The following is a 17,132-nucleotide window of genomic DNA, read 5'->3' as shown; positions in this document are numbered from 1 at the left end:
AAACAGATGTAACTTTAAAAATGGAACCATGTGAATATAGCAGGCAATTTTGCAAATGATATCTGAGAATGCACTAATCTATATAAGTATATTTTTCTTTTAATAATCTATGGGATTCTGGCACCTAGTTATCACTCTAAACCAGTGAAATTTCGATGGCACTGTTTGAGCAGTCTCCAATCTTTGACCCTGCCTTGACATGCAATTGTAGGATAAAGTTCGCTTTACTTTCCTTAAATGAACAGGAGCAGACTTTTTTCAATCCCTGCTCATTACCCCTCAGATCATTCTGAGCCAATTCATAGCCACTGCTTTGCTGTATATCACTCTAAATCACAGGTATAAAAAATAGTTTGGAGGGAAAAACTTTTAAACGATAGCAAAATGTCAGTTTCAAGAAGTGTTAAAAGGAAATTTAATCAACTTTCAACACATTGAACACCACCTTGGCATTAGACATCATAGATTTCCTTCTTACCTCCCAACTTCTGAGGCTTATTATTAAATACTTTCACAGCAGCAAGATCACAAAGACATTAGACTGCTTGCTTACAGGTATATCCGACTTAGTAAACTTAAAGGGACACTACCAAGGCTGGTAAAGCTGAAATTAGACCTATGGGCTTTATTCTGAAGCTTGGGCGTGCACAGTATGCTATCTGATTCACTTTGCCTGCCAGCTTTGTTCTCTTGAACCAGCAGGAGGGATTGACACTTCAGGGAATCTTTCTCTTTTAACCCCGTGTTGCACTTGACAGCTAAGCTGGGCAAGTAGAGCCTGGCAGAAAGCTAGGACCCTGGCTTTGTTGTTTATGGGCAGCTGTTTAGAAATTGGCAGTTTAGCCATGCACTCCCGTAATATTTGTGCAAAGTTAGGGTAATTGTTTAGATTATATGTCGGAATGTCTATGGAATATGCAAGGTTCAATACAAAAAGAAAATTTGAGGCCCCTAGTTCAAAAATTAAGAATTTCAGAATGGTGATAGAGCATTAAGCCTAGCAAAGGGCCTCCTAAACATGGCCTGTTTGTGCACCCAGGATGCTTATTCTGATTACACAATTGCCCCTTGACCAGTATGCACACATATTTGCAGCAGAAAATATATCAGTATGGTTATATTAATAGTTTAACAAATAAATATATGTAAATATATGTAAACAACTTCTACCGAACTCTTCCTTATGTACAAACCAAGCCTCAGGCAAAAAGTCTAAGTAAATAGAATTTTTTTATTATTTAACTTTCATTGAATTTATTGGAGTGACATTGGTTAATAATGTTATATAGGTTTAAAGTGTACAATTCTGTAACACATCATCTGTATATTGCATAATACTGTGTGTTCACCACCCAAACTTAAGTATCTGTCACCATTTGTCCCCTCTTTACTCTCTTCTACCTCCCTCCACACCCCTTTCTCTCTGGTAATCACCATACTATTTTCTGTCCATGAGTTTTTGTTTCTGTTTTTTGTTTGTTTGTTTTTTGCTTAATCCCTTCACCTCTCTCACCCAGCACCCCAACACCCTCCTCTCTGATAGCTGTCAGTCTGTTTCTCTGTATTTTTGAGTCTGTTTCTAATTTGTCTGTTAATTTCTTTTGTTCATTAGGTTCCACATATAAGTAAAATCATGTGCTATTTGTCTTTCTCTGACTGACTTATTTCAGTTCACATAATAATCTCCACGTCCATCCATACATACTATTGCCAAAAACAAGATTTCCTTCTTTTCTACAACCAAGTTGTGTCCCATGGTGTAAATGCACCATAACCTTTTTATCCACTCATAGGGGTGCATATGTTCCTTTGAATTAGTGTTGTGAAATTCTTAGGATATATTCTCAGAAGTGGGATTGCTGGGTCAAAATTCATTTCCATTTTTAATTTTTGAGGAAATTCCACACTGTTTTCCACAGTGGCTGCACCAGTCCCCATTTCTACTAACAGTGCATGAGGGTTCCCCTTTCTCCACATCCTCACCACCACTTGTCCTTTGTTGATTTATTGATGATGGCCAACTCACAGCTGTGAGGTGATATCTCACTGTGGTTTTAATTTGCATAGCTCCAAGGATTAATGATGATGAGCATCTTTTCATGTCTATTGTCTGTCTGTATGCCCTCTTTGAAGTGTCTATTCAGGTCTTTGCCCATTTTGTAATTGGATTGTGTTTTTTGGTATTGAGTTGTGTGAGTTCTTTAGAAATTTTGGGTATTAACCTCTTATCAGATGTATAACTGGTGAATATGTTCTTCCATTCAGTGGGTCGTTTTTTCATTTTGTTGATGGTATTCTATGCAGTGCAAAAATTTTAGTTTTATATAGTCCCATTTGTTTAGTTTTTCTTTTGTTCCCCTTGAATGAGAAGTTATATCAGAAAAAAATACTGCTTCAAGAAATGTCCAAGATTTTACTGCCTATGTTTCTTCTATGATTTTTATGGTTTTATGGTTTTGAGTCTTACATTTAAGTCTTTAAAACATTTTCAGTTTATTTTTGTGTATGGTGTAAGATGATGGTCTAGTTTCATTTCTTTGCATGCATCTGCCCAATTTTTCAACACTATTTATTGAATAGACTGCATTTACCCCATTGCATTTTCTGCCTGCTTTCTCAAATATTATTTGACCATAATGTATAGGTTTATATCTGAGCACTCTATTCTGTTTCATGTATCTGTGTGTCTGTTTTTATGCCAGTACCTTGCTGTTTAGATTATTATGGCCTTTTAGTATAGTTCAATATCAGGTAGGATTACATCTTCTACCTTTGTTCTTCTTTCTCGAGATTACTGATGCTATTTGGGTATTTTGTGGTTCCATACAAATTTTTGGAATTTTTTCTAGTTCTGCAAAAGATATCACTGACATCTTGACAGAAATTGCATTCAATCTCTAGATTACTGTGGGTGGTATGGACATTTTAATGAAGCTAATTGTTCTTGTCCATGAACATGATATATGCTTCCACTTCTTTGTATCTTCTTCAATTTTTTTTCTTTAGTGTTTTATATTTTCTGAGTACAGTTCTTTTACATCCTTGGTTAAATTTATTTCTAGCTGTTTTTTAATGAAATTGTAAATGGGATTGTTTTTTTAGTTTCCCTTTCTTATAATTCATTATAAACGTATAAAAATACAACTGATTTTGGATATTGATATTGTATCTTGCTACTTTACTGAATTTATTTGTCAATTATTGTAGTTTTTGGTAGAATTTGTAGGTATGTCTAAGTACAATATCACATCATCTGAAAATAATGACAGACAAGTTTTATGTCTTCCTTTATAATTTGGATGGCTTTTTAAAAATATTTAAATGGTCAACCCATAACTAAAACTGTTTATATTTAATTCACATGAAGTTATTGTGTTAGCCTATCAGGTATCATATTTCAAAAAATCTGAATAACAAAATGTTCATTTCTTTAAAATTCACCTTCTGAAATTTTAAAAATAAATGATAAAAGTCTTAATACATTTTGGCGTGAGGTTTTAAAAAATTAAATAATGTCTCTTTCCCTACCATGGGTTATTTTAAAATCTCCCTACTGAGAAATTTAAAAACTATGACATTTATAAAGATTATGGCAAGTTGTTAAATTTTATTTGCTTAGTTCCAAGGACCTAAATGAAGCCTTTTCATAATTTTTATAAAGTTAATTTAGTTTTCCATTGTTTGATAAACTGTATACTTATCAAAGCCAAATCATTCAGTAATTCAGCATTGATTGTTTATCTGCTATATAAAGCACCACAGGCAATTGGCTCCATAGCTTGGGGGTTCGAGCACTGGTGCTTGTAAAACACTGCAAACTTTTTTTGTATTATCCACCTTTTGTAAAATCGTTACCTGTTTAATAATCAAAAATAATATTTTGTACTTGTAAAGCACTAAGGTCATTGGAGGAAATTGGCATTGAAAGAAACACACATTTCTAATCAGATTTTAATTATATTGATTACAAACTTCATTTCAACTTAAATATTTCTATTATTATGCCTCTTTAGAAGGAGTTGGCATGGGGTCAAATTTAGAAATTACATTTGATTATAACTAAGGTCACTTTTCAATCAATGGTTCAAAAAAAAGTGTGTTCTCTTTATTCAATAAAAACAATTGAACAACTGCACACTGAAACATAGATAAGTGGCATAGAACCTGGTTAAATGAGAGTAAATGTTTAGTGGGAGAATGGACAAAGTCTTGTGGAGAAATATACTTTAATGTGAAATATGCTTGATAAAGATACACACAGGATTTGGTGACAGATGAAGGACATTATGGAGGGTATAATACTTAACCTGAGTTGAAACCTAAGTCTTGGAGGACGAATAGCTATTAATTGGGTAGAAAACATGGAAAGGCATCCAGACGGAGAGAGTAAATGTGCAAATAACATGTGTATGAGGACCTGTCACCATCCAGGGACCGAAAGATTCATGTACCTGGGGGCCTGTGAAGCTATTGCAAAAGTTAACACTCAATAAATAGGAAAAAAAGAAAACAGAACAGGAAGGGATTTCTGTGCCCTGTTAAGCAACTTGAACTTTATTTTGAAGGCTTAAGGGAGGCACTAATGGTTTTATTTAATCTATTTCATCATGATTATAAAATCAATATATGATTATTTTAGAAAATATAAAACTGAAACAAAGCAAATGCCACTTCTAAATTTTAAGCAGGAGATTGGCCTAATCATATTTGCATTTTAGAAAGAGTACACGCATTTAAAATTGTGAGGAATGGATCTGAACAAGACTGAAGTTAGGAAAATTATTTCTTATGAGTTTTTAGGTTAAAGTCTAAACTGCTACAAAAAAAACACTACAATTCAGTGTTTGAAATGAAATAGAAGAGTTCTATAAGAAATCAATTGTCTAGGGCAGGAGATGGTCAGACCCCACACAGTCTTGCAGAAACCAAGTGACCACTGATGCATGTGTTCTTATTTCCCAGCAGAAGTGGGAGAGAGAGAGAGTCTCAGAAGTAGATTTCTCCCTGAAGTGTTGATTCAGAATTTCTGGGCACTTTTCTGCTCACAGATTATTGAATTAAACTTCATGGGTAGTTAGTCAGACACTAAGGAAACTCTAAGACATATAGTTAGTCATTGGTTAGTTTTAAAACCAGGATGGAAAATAGATGCTAAGAGAAAATGAATATAGAGACAAAGAAGAAAAATACAGTAAACTGTGGAGAAAATAATAAGTAGCAAACTAAGGGAGTGGCACTGAGAATGCAAAAGATAAAATATTCTTAGTAAGAGGATAGGGAAGCTTCTGGGTTGTGTGGGACCTTTCAAAAATGTACAAAGCAACAGATGGAGTTTAATCACCATGGGAAAATAATGTCATTGTACATAGTCAAATATGATTGAAGCATCAAATAAATGTGTCAGATGCTTTAGATGTGGAAATCAGGGCCTCAAAGTAAAGTCAGGGCTGTAAATACGGAAAGGAGAATCATTAGAATATGAGTAGTAACTGAAGCCAGGAATGTTCATAGCTTGTCCTACTAAAGAGTAGGATAAGCAGAAACAGGCACCAGAACCAACACTGATGATAGAAGGGTAAGAGAAGAATGAGAGAAAGGTATAAGATGGGCCTACACAGAAGACTGAGAAAAATGACCAAAGAGGAAGGTCAAGTACACCTACCAGCAAAAAAAAAGTACATTTGAAGTGATAGGTGCTAAGTAAGAAAATTAATGTAGTGGTGAAGAGTACAAGTTCTAGAATCAATTGTGGTTTGCTCCACCACTTTAATACTATGTTGTCTTGGATATATTCTTAATTTTTTCACTTATTAACTCAACATATCTTTATTGAGTTCTTACTATGTGCTGAGAACTGTTCAAAGTTCTAGGGATATTGTGATTTTTTTAAAAGATATGGTCTACACCCCCTTTTGGAATTTACAGATTAATGATGAGACAAAAGTTAAACAAATAACCATAAAAAATTATATAAATATATAGGTAGGTGGTAGAAGATAAGAGAAAAATGTACAAGATACTATGAGAAACTATAAATATCAACAGCTGTAAAACTTGGATAACAGTAGCTCTTACCCTATATTATGGATTCAATGAGAATATTCATTAAAATGCATAATACATAATATTATTGACATTAACATATTTCTGAAGAGGTTCAGATAAATGAAATTATTGTATTATAAAGGATATTTTGCCATAACTGTGTTTTAAGACACATGCAAACACATACACACACACTACTCTTAAGTTTCCTTTGCTCGCTACTGTCTCTGGCACTATTTTCATTACTTATCTCTGACACCTCTGGTCACCAAATATGAGTGTGTTTGTTACCGGGGGGGGGGGGGGGGGGAGGTCCCCAAACCAAGTAATTCTTAGATTCTCTAGACATTATCTGGGTCATTCAAGTTAGCTCAATTCTAACTCAGCCCACCTGGATATAGAGTCAAATCTCATATTTTATGGTCTCAATCTCACAAAATTGCCATCCCCTCACTTCAAAAGCCAATGAAAGTCCAAGTCGTTACTTGTGCTTCTGACCCACTGGTTATAAACTGGTGGATCCTATGAATCCCCTCCCCGTTTCAATTAATTTGCTAAAGAGCACATAGTACTCAAGAAAATATTTTAATCTACTAGATTACCAATTTATTATAAAAGGATATAATTCAGGAACAGCCCAATGGAATCTATGCATAGAGCAAAGAACAGAAGAGCAGAAGTGGAGTTTCCATGCCTCCTATGGGTATACCACTTTCTCAGCAGTAACCCAGGTATACTATGAATGACTATGTTTCTGGGTTTCCTGGGGGTTCATAAGATAGGCATAATTGATTATGTCACTGGTCACTGTGATAAAGTCAGCCTCAGCCCACTCTCTCCTCTAGAGGTAGGGGTGGGCCTGGAAGTTCCCACCCTCTGTTTCAAGGCTGGTTCCCCCATCTTTAGGGCCTTTTTTTATTGTTGTTCAAATACAGTTGTAAGTCGGCATTTAACTTAAACTCAGCATGGTTGAAAGGTGCTTGTTATGAAAAAGAAAAGACCACCTCTATTACTCTATCACTCTTATTAATTATAAAATTTCAAGGTTTTTAGGAGCTCTACACTGGTAACAGGGATAAAAACCAAATATTATTTCTTACCATAAATCACTATATCACCATGAGGTACAGTAAATGCAAAGATTATAGGTGAGTGTTGAATAAATGAATTCACATATGATATCCATGAATTCGGTTTCTGTTTTATTGGAAGAAAATGGTGGTAACCATAGCTAATATGTATTGTGCAATAAATATATGACAAGCTTCATATGTATTACCTCAATTAATCTTTGTAACTATTCTATGATGTTAGTGCTCTTATTATCTTTATTTTATAATTGAAGGAAATGAATTATAAAGAGGTTAGCTAATTTACCCAATTTCACATAGCTTGTAGTATCAGTCACTGTTTTAATCCAAAATCTTTTCTGAATCCAAATTCCTCCCCATAGATATTATATAACATTTAAAGTAATACTCTCAGACTATAAAACAGTTAAGACTATTTTACAAAATATTTTCTGAGTCCAATGTCCTTCCCATAAAACTTACATAACACTTTATATAACATTAAGTTTGTAAAATGGTTAAGATATTCATTATAACTTCTCAGTGATTACATTGGGAAAATGAAGAGTTGTTTGTTTAATACTATTTCATTTCCTGTTACAGGATAGTTCTCTGTATATACCTGATTCTTGGCCAGGAGCTAAAATTACAACAATGAATGAGACACATATAATTGTCCCTCCAAAATTTCCAGTTCAGTTAGACACTATAAATATAAGAAATTTATAAATAGCCACCTAATAATCTGATTTTTAAAGTAATCACAAGATCTTTTTATAAGATGGTTTTGTTTTTCTTGATAGGGAAGAAAATAGAAAACTAACAATGGAGAGGAAAATAACTAATAGAAGAAAAGTATAATCTAGAACATCAATAAGTAGAACAATAGTGGCAAGAATAAACTCGACTCGCCCAACATATATATTTTTGAGGATCTGTTATAAATAGGTATCTCACTGCACTCTGTTATAATTAGTGTTAAACAAGGTGATTAAGACAGTGCTCCGCCCTCGTCAGTGCAGCTCAGTGGATTGACTACGGGCCTGCGGACCAAAGGATCACAGTTCAATTCCCAGTCAGGGCACATGCCTGGGTTGCAGGCCAGTTCCTAGCAGGGGACCCATGAGAGGCAACCATACATTGATATTTCTCTCCTTCTCTTCTAGTCTCCTTTTCTTCCCCACTAAAGATAAATAAATAAAATCTTAAAGAAAAAAAAGACAGTGCTCTAGTCTCCTTGAGCTCACGGTCTGCCATAGAGTTTGAAATAACAATCATGTAATTTAAATAACAAGCAGGAAATTTAAATTTATGGAAACCAAGTTTCAAAAACTAGAGCTAAGCTGTTGTTTCATTATATGACTTGAGAAAATTTCTCTGACATAACCAGATTAAAAAGGTGTAGCTCTAAATTTCAGACCCCCTTCCACACACAAAACTATTCTTTTCATAGTTTTCAAAGTCATGAATAACATAAGTGAGCATGTAACTAATGCCTTTCACAGTTTTTAAAAAATTACTTACTTTACAGATTGTTTTTCATTATACGTTGTGTTCCTGGTCAGGATAAAACCCCGCCCTTCCCCCTTCACTGTATCCTAGTCTTTGATGAGGAAATCCACAACCAAAGTAGCAGTGCAGTGAGTGATGTCAGATAAAGGCAAAAATAATAATGATGAAGACAAGAAAGTTGTAACAAAATGGTTAAGAGGGGTTTTTTGTTTTAACAATTTGTAAGACTATATAAAATAAAGATCATTTTGTGATGTAATCTTTATTTTCAAAATCAAAGAAAATATGAAACATCTTATTGCATTCAAATCAGTCCAACTCTACTTCATTCTTATTTCATAAGGATATTCACTTCATTCCCAGTACCATGTCACATATTCCAGGGATACAAAATTGATGTATGGTGTGTCTTCTGACCTTGGAGAGATCACATTCTCACTGGGAAGAAAAATAAAATGAATATAGACCAAATAAAGATTTGATGTGCACAAGTTTGGATATTATTGAGTATCAAAATATGGAGTATAGACAGAATTACTATGTCAAGGCCAATGAAGGATGAAGCCAAAATAAGCTAGACTAGTTAGGAAGACTTCAGGAGAACTTAGAGAATAGGTAGATTTGTTTTGTTAGGAATAAGAGAACGGACATTCCAAGAAAATTCTGAGAGGCAAAAATGAACTTAGCATGAATAATGCCCATCCTTGATGTGACTGAAGGGTTTATGTGAGGAAGTCTGGAAAGATAGTATCTGATAGGCAAGCTGTGTGTCAATTATGGACATGATCAAATAACACAATGAAGACTTCAGAATTTGTATGATAAGCCAGGACCTGTCGTAAGACACATAGTTAGAAATTGTTTGAAGTCTATGTTGATTCGGAGCAAGAGTGTCTGCACTAGCTAGAATTAAAGTGTTAATGGTACAATAAAATAACTCCTAACTATTCAACTCTAAAAAGACTAACTAAAAGTGACAACTTGCTAGTTTTCTCCCCTGTAAATATCCTGTAAAGCTCAGGTTGGAAGAGTTTGTAGTGTTTGACTTTTTAAAACTAATCATAAAATTGGGATGGATGGAGTTCTCCATAAATGTTTCATGTTTCTATTAACTCTTTACAGAATCTTTTCTCAATTAATAGCTAACATTCAAACGGTCATTATAAATAGAATAAATCCTAAATTTTAAGTGAGTCAAAATTCCCAGATGATATTTTTTTCATAAAAAGGAGAAATATGAAGAAACTTCCAATGTTATATGAAATCATACTACTTCTATGATTTGGAACAGAAAACTTAGAAATCCCATGTCTCACTTTCTAAATGTTTTACCTTCCTTCATTGCACTGGCAAATGGTCACCGACAGGTTTAAACACTTTCAAGTTTGGTTTATTATACATTTAAGGTATTTTTGTTGGTAATAAGATGCCTACACACACACCCTACCTGCCAAAGCAGCCTTACTACAATTTCTAACTCTTGGTCCTAATTTGGGGGATGGGGTGGTATAGGAATTTTTAAAAAGATGAATAGAGAGTCAGGTTAAGGTTAATTCCTCTTTACCATAAATTATGGTCTTTTGCACCATAATTTTTGTCTTCTGTAGATTAAATATTTCCAGGTTTTTGTTTTGTTCCTGCTGTTGTTCTTGTTTTTTTTATTTACTCCTCCTCATATGAAACACAGATAAAAACTTTGTGACCTTTATTATCTGGATAGTAGAAATATATTTATTTGCTGATTGCTTACATTCAGAAAAAAATTCAAAAGTTAGAACCCAAAGTTGATGATCACCTACAACTTTATCTCAAAACATTGTAATCAATGGCTGTTTCTCCGATTTCCCTCATGCAACTCAGGCTGCCACCAAATAGTTGACAATTCTCCTGACATCTCCATTTCACAGTTTTTGGAAAACAGCCTCATCTCACTTCCCTTTGACCATGTCCTAATCTATCTCTCTTTAAAGCACAACTCAAATTGTCTTTACAAATATTTTCCTTATATTTTTGCTGGAAAAAATGATCTCTTTCTTACTCCACTAATTTTATCATCATCTTTCCTTGCAGGGGTGTCCAGCCCACTGCCCTCGGGACTCATGCAGCCCAGGATGGCTATGTATGTGGCCTAACACAAAATCCTTAATTTATTAAACATGTGATGAGATTGTTTTGTTTTTATTGGTGTTTGTGTATTTAATGTGAGGCCCAAGGCAACAACTCTTCCTCTTCTTCCAGTGTGGCCCAGAAATGCCAAAAGGTTAGATACCCCTGCAAAGCATTACTCATGTTCTACCTTACACCATAGCTGTGCTACACATATTTTATTTCCTTGAAGGGAGAAAAATGGAAATTCAGTCATAAATAAATGAATGAAGAATGAATACATAAGATTTATTTCAAATTCACTTATCATCTCAGTCGTACTCTTTCAGAAACAATCAAGCTTGTTGATTTTCCTCTTTAAATTGTTATGCCAAGAATCTAAGACAAAAAAAATCTGAAAACCAAGTCTTTAATGTTCTGGAATGTTCTGTATTTTATAAATCTTCTAACTAGCCAAATATGTGCATATAAACATACATATATGTGCACTCATATACATATAAACACTTTCACATGTGGAGAAAGAAAAAATAAAGTGATACTCTACACTAATAATTCATATTAATTTTTTAATTACCTAAGACTCCTTTTTCTTTTTTAAAATGTTTTGCTGCTAACCCTTATTTTTTATATTCCATACATGCCTAGCACAATGCCCTGAATATAATAAGAACTAAATCAACATTTGCCAAATTAAATTGTGCTGCTGAATATATTGACATAACTATAGGAGTTGCTATTCATTTCTAGCAATTTCATCCCAGTTTGATCCCTTATTTCTGTCTTATAAGATCTGTTTTGGAATCCTGCAACTTTCAACTTATGTGTGGCTCTTCCTCTGAACTTCAAGATACATAAAAATTTGATTAACATGCCATCATATATCCTCAAACAAGTCATTAGTAAAAATGCTGATATACCTGGTGATTTCTTATTAGAGATATCCCTCTGGAGTGATAATGTATTCATAATCAAAGCTGTTGAAATGCAATCATTCCACCATCAAAATATTTGATTATCTTATTCACATATTCACTTCTTGTTCACAATTTGGTTACTGCTGGGAAGTTCACCTAAGTCAGGGCTTACATTTCTCAAATCTTTTCCATCTGGTGGAGAGGAAAGAGGGCAAGTGACTAGCTCTTACTGATAGAGTTTGGATGTGGTACACATGACTTCCCTGCTAAGGGACTTAAGAAGCAGATAACATTCCCTACTCTTCTTCCTCTCAGCTAGCTTGATGAAAGCTAGTACAGTAAACTTAAAAGTCATTTGCTAAAGCAAGATGAGCCATAAAATAGGAGGAATCTGCTTCTCTGAAATTTAAGAAGAAAGTTGAATACCATGTGGCCATTAAAAGGAAGGAAATCTTTCCTTCTGCAACAGCATAGATGGACCTGGAGATTATTGTGCTAAGTGAAATAAGTCAGTTAGAGAAAGACAAATACCAAGCAATCTCACTTATATATGTGGAATCTAATGAACAAAATAAACTGACGAGCAAAATAAAAACTGAGGCATGGATACATGGAACATACTGAGCACTGTCAGAAGGGAGAGGCTAGGGGACTAGATGAAAAAAAGTGAAGGGATCAGTCAAGAAACATACATACATAATTATACACACAATCAACAGTGTGCTGATAGCCAGAGGGAAGAGAAGGTAGGAGGCAGGTGGAGGTGGGCAAAGCAGAGGGAAAATAGAGACAGAAAAAGACTTTGCTTGAGGCAATGGGCACATGATGCAGCATGTAGATGATGTTTTATCGAGTTGTACAATTGAAACATGTATGGTTTTACAAACCAATACCACCCCAATAAATTCAATTAAAATACAGATTAATTAATTAGTAAATAAATAAATAAATAGAAGAAAGCTGAAAACTCATAAAGAATAACTTCTCAACTCTATACAAGCAAGAAGCAAGCTTCTATCATGTTTGAACTAATGGATTTTTTTTTTGGTTTCTTACAGCAAAACCAGAATTTTTCTACTAGTATGGCTGCCTATGCAATTACTTTTCCCTATACTGCCTACTTACTGGCAGACATCACCTACTTCTACAAAGGTTTAAAATTCTATATCCTTACATTCCTAGTGCTGCTTTGGAGCTAAAGCATGAACATTGGAACATGTCTAGCTCCAAATACCTAAAGGCAAGTTTTATATTTGCCCTTATGCAAATAAAATTTCTGATGAAAAAAAGTCCCTTGAAGAGAAGTTTCAGAACTTTCTGCTGCCATGGCCATCTTAATTCTCATGAAGAAAGGTCCAACGCCAAAGGCCATGAAATGGCAAAGTAGAAGGTTCACAGGAGTTTTGTTCCTTGAAAATTATTTCAAAGCCAAGAAAACATCACTGTGTTTAAAGTCCTATATTTTCCTCTCAGTCTAGTAATACTCTCTTAAAATCATAGGTTAGTGTAACATGACTTTTTATTTAACATGTTATATTTAATTATGATTACCATTTCATTTTTCTTTTTGTCAATATTTTCATATAATTAATTCTAAATTTTTGTTCAAAATAAGGGTCAAGGCCACATGTGTACCGTCCATTAAACCTGTCTTCTGTAAAAACCAGGATGTGTTTGACAGTAATCAATGACTATATGTCTACAGACTTGAAATCAATTCATTCAACTTTAGTTTTCTTTCTTCTAACAGCCTTTTGTTATGACCAGAGAAACTAGAAGCACATACAAGTTTGCTATATGACCAGAAAGAATTCAGTCTTATTTCTACAGGATGTCTGTACATGGAGGCTACAGGATGTTATTAATATTACCTACTAGTGGATTGCTTTTGAGCCAGCGTCAATCCATTTTCCGCAACCACCAGGATTTCTCCTTTTAACTCACTCCTACTTCTCCATCTACCCTTCTTTTCTTTGCATTCCCACCTCTTGATCTTGCCTCATTTGTTATGCCACTCCTGTCTTTGCTAGAAAATCCATTTTGCCTGGGATTTTACCTTTTCATAGTGGTCTATGTAAGAGAGAAACAAAACTATCCTGTTTTTGGTACTGTTCATCTCTCATAACACAGGGCTTAAGATACACAAGGAAAAAACAGAAGATAGAACCCGTGAATCCAGGTCTTTACAAGTCATTTTTATAAAACACTATTATTATAATGTTTTTTTTCTATTTCTGCTTCTGTAAAAACTTCTAAAACATAAGATTCATATAAAAGCTACTTGAGGGGTAAAAAAACCCTGAAACAATGGTTCCAACTAATTACATTATTTCCCCCATGTACCCGCAACTCAAAATTCTACACTGATTATTGTATAAGTTGAAAAAAGGTCCTTGTATAGAATGCAGTATTGTATTACCAACCAATAGCTATTGACTACACCTACATTCAACAATTTGTAGTGGAAAGGGCAGCAATGATGTTTTCATTGAGAAAAATGCAATGTTTTAGGAAAAGTATTAATACTCTATATGCTAGCCTGTTATCAAAATGTGTCATGAATATTATAACTTAAAAAGTTATCAAAAAATAATCAATTTAATAAAACTATCAAATAATTTTGTGAATTTAAGACAGAAAACTGTACTTGAACAATAATTAAATAAAAAATAAGTAAATAAATAAATAAATTCAGTTGCAGAATTTCTAAAGGATTCTCCAAAATGTAACATATCCCTCTTATTTACTAGATAATCTGGAGGATATAAAAATTGATAAGATGTAGTTATTACCCTCAGGAAACTTAACATCTAGTGCACTAACTTGGAGGTACATAAATAAATATAATCCTGGGAAGGAAGAGATAAATCACTAGACTGAGAAGGAGTACTGTTTTGGGAATGACAGTAAGATAAATTTCATCACTGCCGGCAAAAGGGATAAAAAGAATTAAAACCAGCAGTGGGAATAGAGAGATTTGTAGTTACTTAGCTGGAAATAATTATCATTTTAGGAAAAACAATTGCTCTTGTGACTTCATGTTGCCTACAGTGTTACATGAATATAGATATAAAATTCTAAGAGTAAATTGTTATAATTTCATATCTACTAATGAAATCACATTGTTCCAGAAGCTAAACCACCGTGAGACTAGGTTGATGACTTTCAGTTGGTCACTCTGAAAATTTATTTTTTTATTATGTATATTTTTGTGAAATTAATTTTTGCAGCTTTCTCTACCTTTATTTCTCATTCGTATATTTAATTTCAAATCCTAAGAAATGAAGCAAGATTTCTTTGATACTCAGAAATATAATGGTGTGAAAAGTACATGATCATCAACATACTGTGTGTCTCACCAAAGTATAATTTTATCTCATCAAAGACTATAATGTAGATACAAAAACATTCTTTAACCAGCCATGATTGCTAAGTTGGGTCATTTGCCAGAAAATGAGCTCTTAATAAGTACATGATTTAGAAGAATAATAACATCAAGGAGACTTTCAACTTTATGCCCATGCAAATGAATTCCAAGGGACTAATTCCAATTTTTTCTGTCTACTCAAAATTCAATGTTAAAAAATTCCAATTTTTTCTGTCTACTCAAAATTCAATGTTAAATTTAATTTATTATTCCTTGGTTTTAAATTATTAATTTTAGTCAAATAATAAAAAGGATATATAAAGCACAGTAGTGAGAACAGTCTACAACATTGCCATATTACCATTACCATGACTCTTCTCCAGTAAGGAGATGGTCAGAACCTAAAACTGTGATCCCAGATGTAATGGTGAAGTATTCAGCTACAGGTGGAAAACTAACTGATTGGCCAGTAGTTACTGGTCATTGCAGCAGGGATTTCCAACCTCAGCCTGCGGGGTGCATGCAGCCCAGGGTGGCTATGAATGCGGCCCAACATAATATCATAAATTTACTTAAAACATGAGATTTTTTGTGTGTGATTACATGTCACAGTATATTTAATGTGTGGCCCAAGACAACTCCTCTTCTTCCAGTGTGGTCCAGAGACACCAAACATTTGGCCACCCCTGCATGTCATCAGATCTCTAAGTATCTTTTTTGTCAACTATGATTAGGAAGGTTTTGGTTGAAAGATTTTAAATGGACATGTTAGAGATTTATGGGCACTGTCATTTATGTAGTCTGTAATTTTTTTTTTAGTTTTACCTTTTTTAAGTACCATTAAGTCTGTTTAGCCTAGTAAATAAATTTTAATCTTACATTTTTCCTAACTAAAATCTGTTCAAATTCTCTTTCTGCCACTTAATAGTCGACTTTTTATAAATATTTTAGTTTATACACATTTTAATTGATCTGAGTCTCAGATTACCCACTGGTAAAAATGAGACTCCAAATGTCCATTTTGCTAGATAATTTATTGGATTCAGTGAGATGATATAAGTGACACATGGATATTCAAGCAAAAGTAGTGACTGGTCTTATGACATTTCCCAACTCTCTATATACTTTAGATCAGCGATTTTCAACTGGTGAGCTGCAACAATCTTTACAAAATACCTCACTATTTGGTCAGGGGCACTGAGCTCTTTTCCCTCAGGACAACAACCAACACAAGCACAGATGTCCAGTGTGAATGAATCAAAATTATAACAATTATTTTGTCAGATCAGCAAAAAAATAGATTGTTTTGGTGTGCTGCAGAATTTTGGTAATAGTTTTTGTGTGTTATAAAATGAAAAAGGTTGAAAATCATTGCTTTATATCATATTCCCAAAGGTATTTCTACTTTACAACATATTTATAACTGACTTTTTGGCTAACTCTATAAATCTATGCAGACATGAAATTCTGATTTTCTAAAAACTAAATTAAGATTCAGATAACCTTAAAATAAAATTTAAAAATCATTTCTTATTTACTAATTTACAGAAAAGAATATAACACTTTCTTAATTTTTCCCAACAAATTTGAAGTGTGTATTAGGCTTAGTAGTCTAAACAGATGATATATTAAAGAAACAACTAGAGAATTAACATAAATAGAAAAACTGAGACATGTCATGTCTTAAAAATAGTTTTATTAGTGTCTTCATGCAGAAATTAGCATAAATATAATATTCTCTGTTACATTGTTCCTACTGTACCCAATAAAATTATACACAGATTTCTATTCATTGTCCTCTTAGAGAGCACCATGGCTTCTTGAAGATTTGCTTGTCTAGGAAAATATCCCATAATTCAAGTTTTTCATAAATTTAAACGTATCTCTCCAATTGATGCATGTTAATTGTAGTCTTACTAGAAAAAAATTTTCTGACAAGACACAGTTGGTTCACTTTTTTCTTAATGGTCCCTCTTTTAAGAGGATGGTATTAAATAGAAAAAAACTAATAAAAATAATTAACAATTACAACTTACTGAATAGAAAAATTATTAGTTAATGTTTAGACTGTGTTTTTGTATTTTCTTAAAATAAAATGTTATATATGTAAATGTC

At 33.4% G+C, this 17,132-nt stretch overlaps 1 protein-coding gene across 10 annotated transcripts in view; it reads left to right on the top strand.

The window, feature by feature from the left end:
* LMO3 (LIM domain only 3) overlaps positions 1–17,132 on the top strand; it is a 227,741-nt gene that overhangs the window by 60,211 nt on the left and 150,398 nt on the right. Inside the window, exon 7 of one of the 10 annotated variants that reach the window (XR_008390981.1) lies at positions 10,698–10,783. The exons of the other annotated variants lie outside the window; for them this stretch is intronic. The gene's annotated coding sequence lies outside the window, so the exon portion shown is untranslated. Of the gene's footprint in view, positions 1–10,697; positions 10,784–17,132 lie in introns of those variants that run through there. 10 annotated transcript variants of the gene reach the window in all.

Source organism: Artibeus jamaicensis, unplaced genomic scaffold (assembly GCF_021234435.1).
Source record: "Artibeus jamaicensis isolate MK-2021 breed Jamaican fruit bat unplaced genomic scaffold, CSHL_Jam_final contig_233, whole genome shotgun sequence".
NCBI lineage: Eukaryota > Metazoa > Chordata > Mammalia > Chiroptera > Phyllostomidae > Artibeus > Artibeus jamaicensis.
Note: the sequence above shows the minus strand (reverse complement) of the source record. Positions and strands in the feature narration are given on the sequence as shown.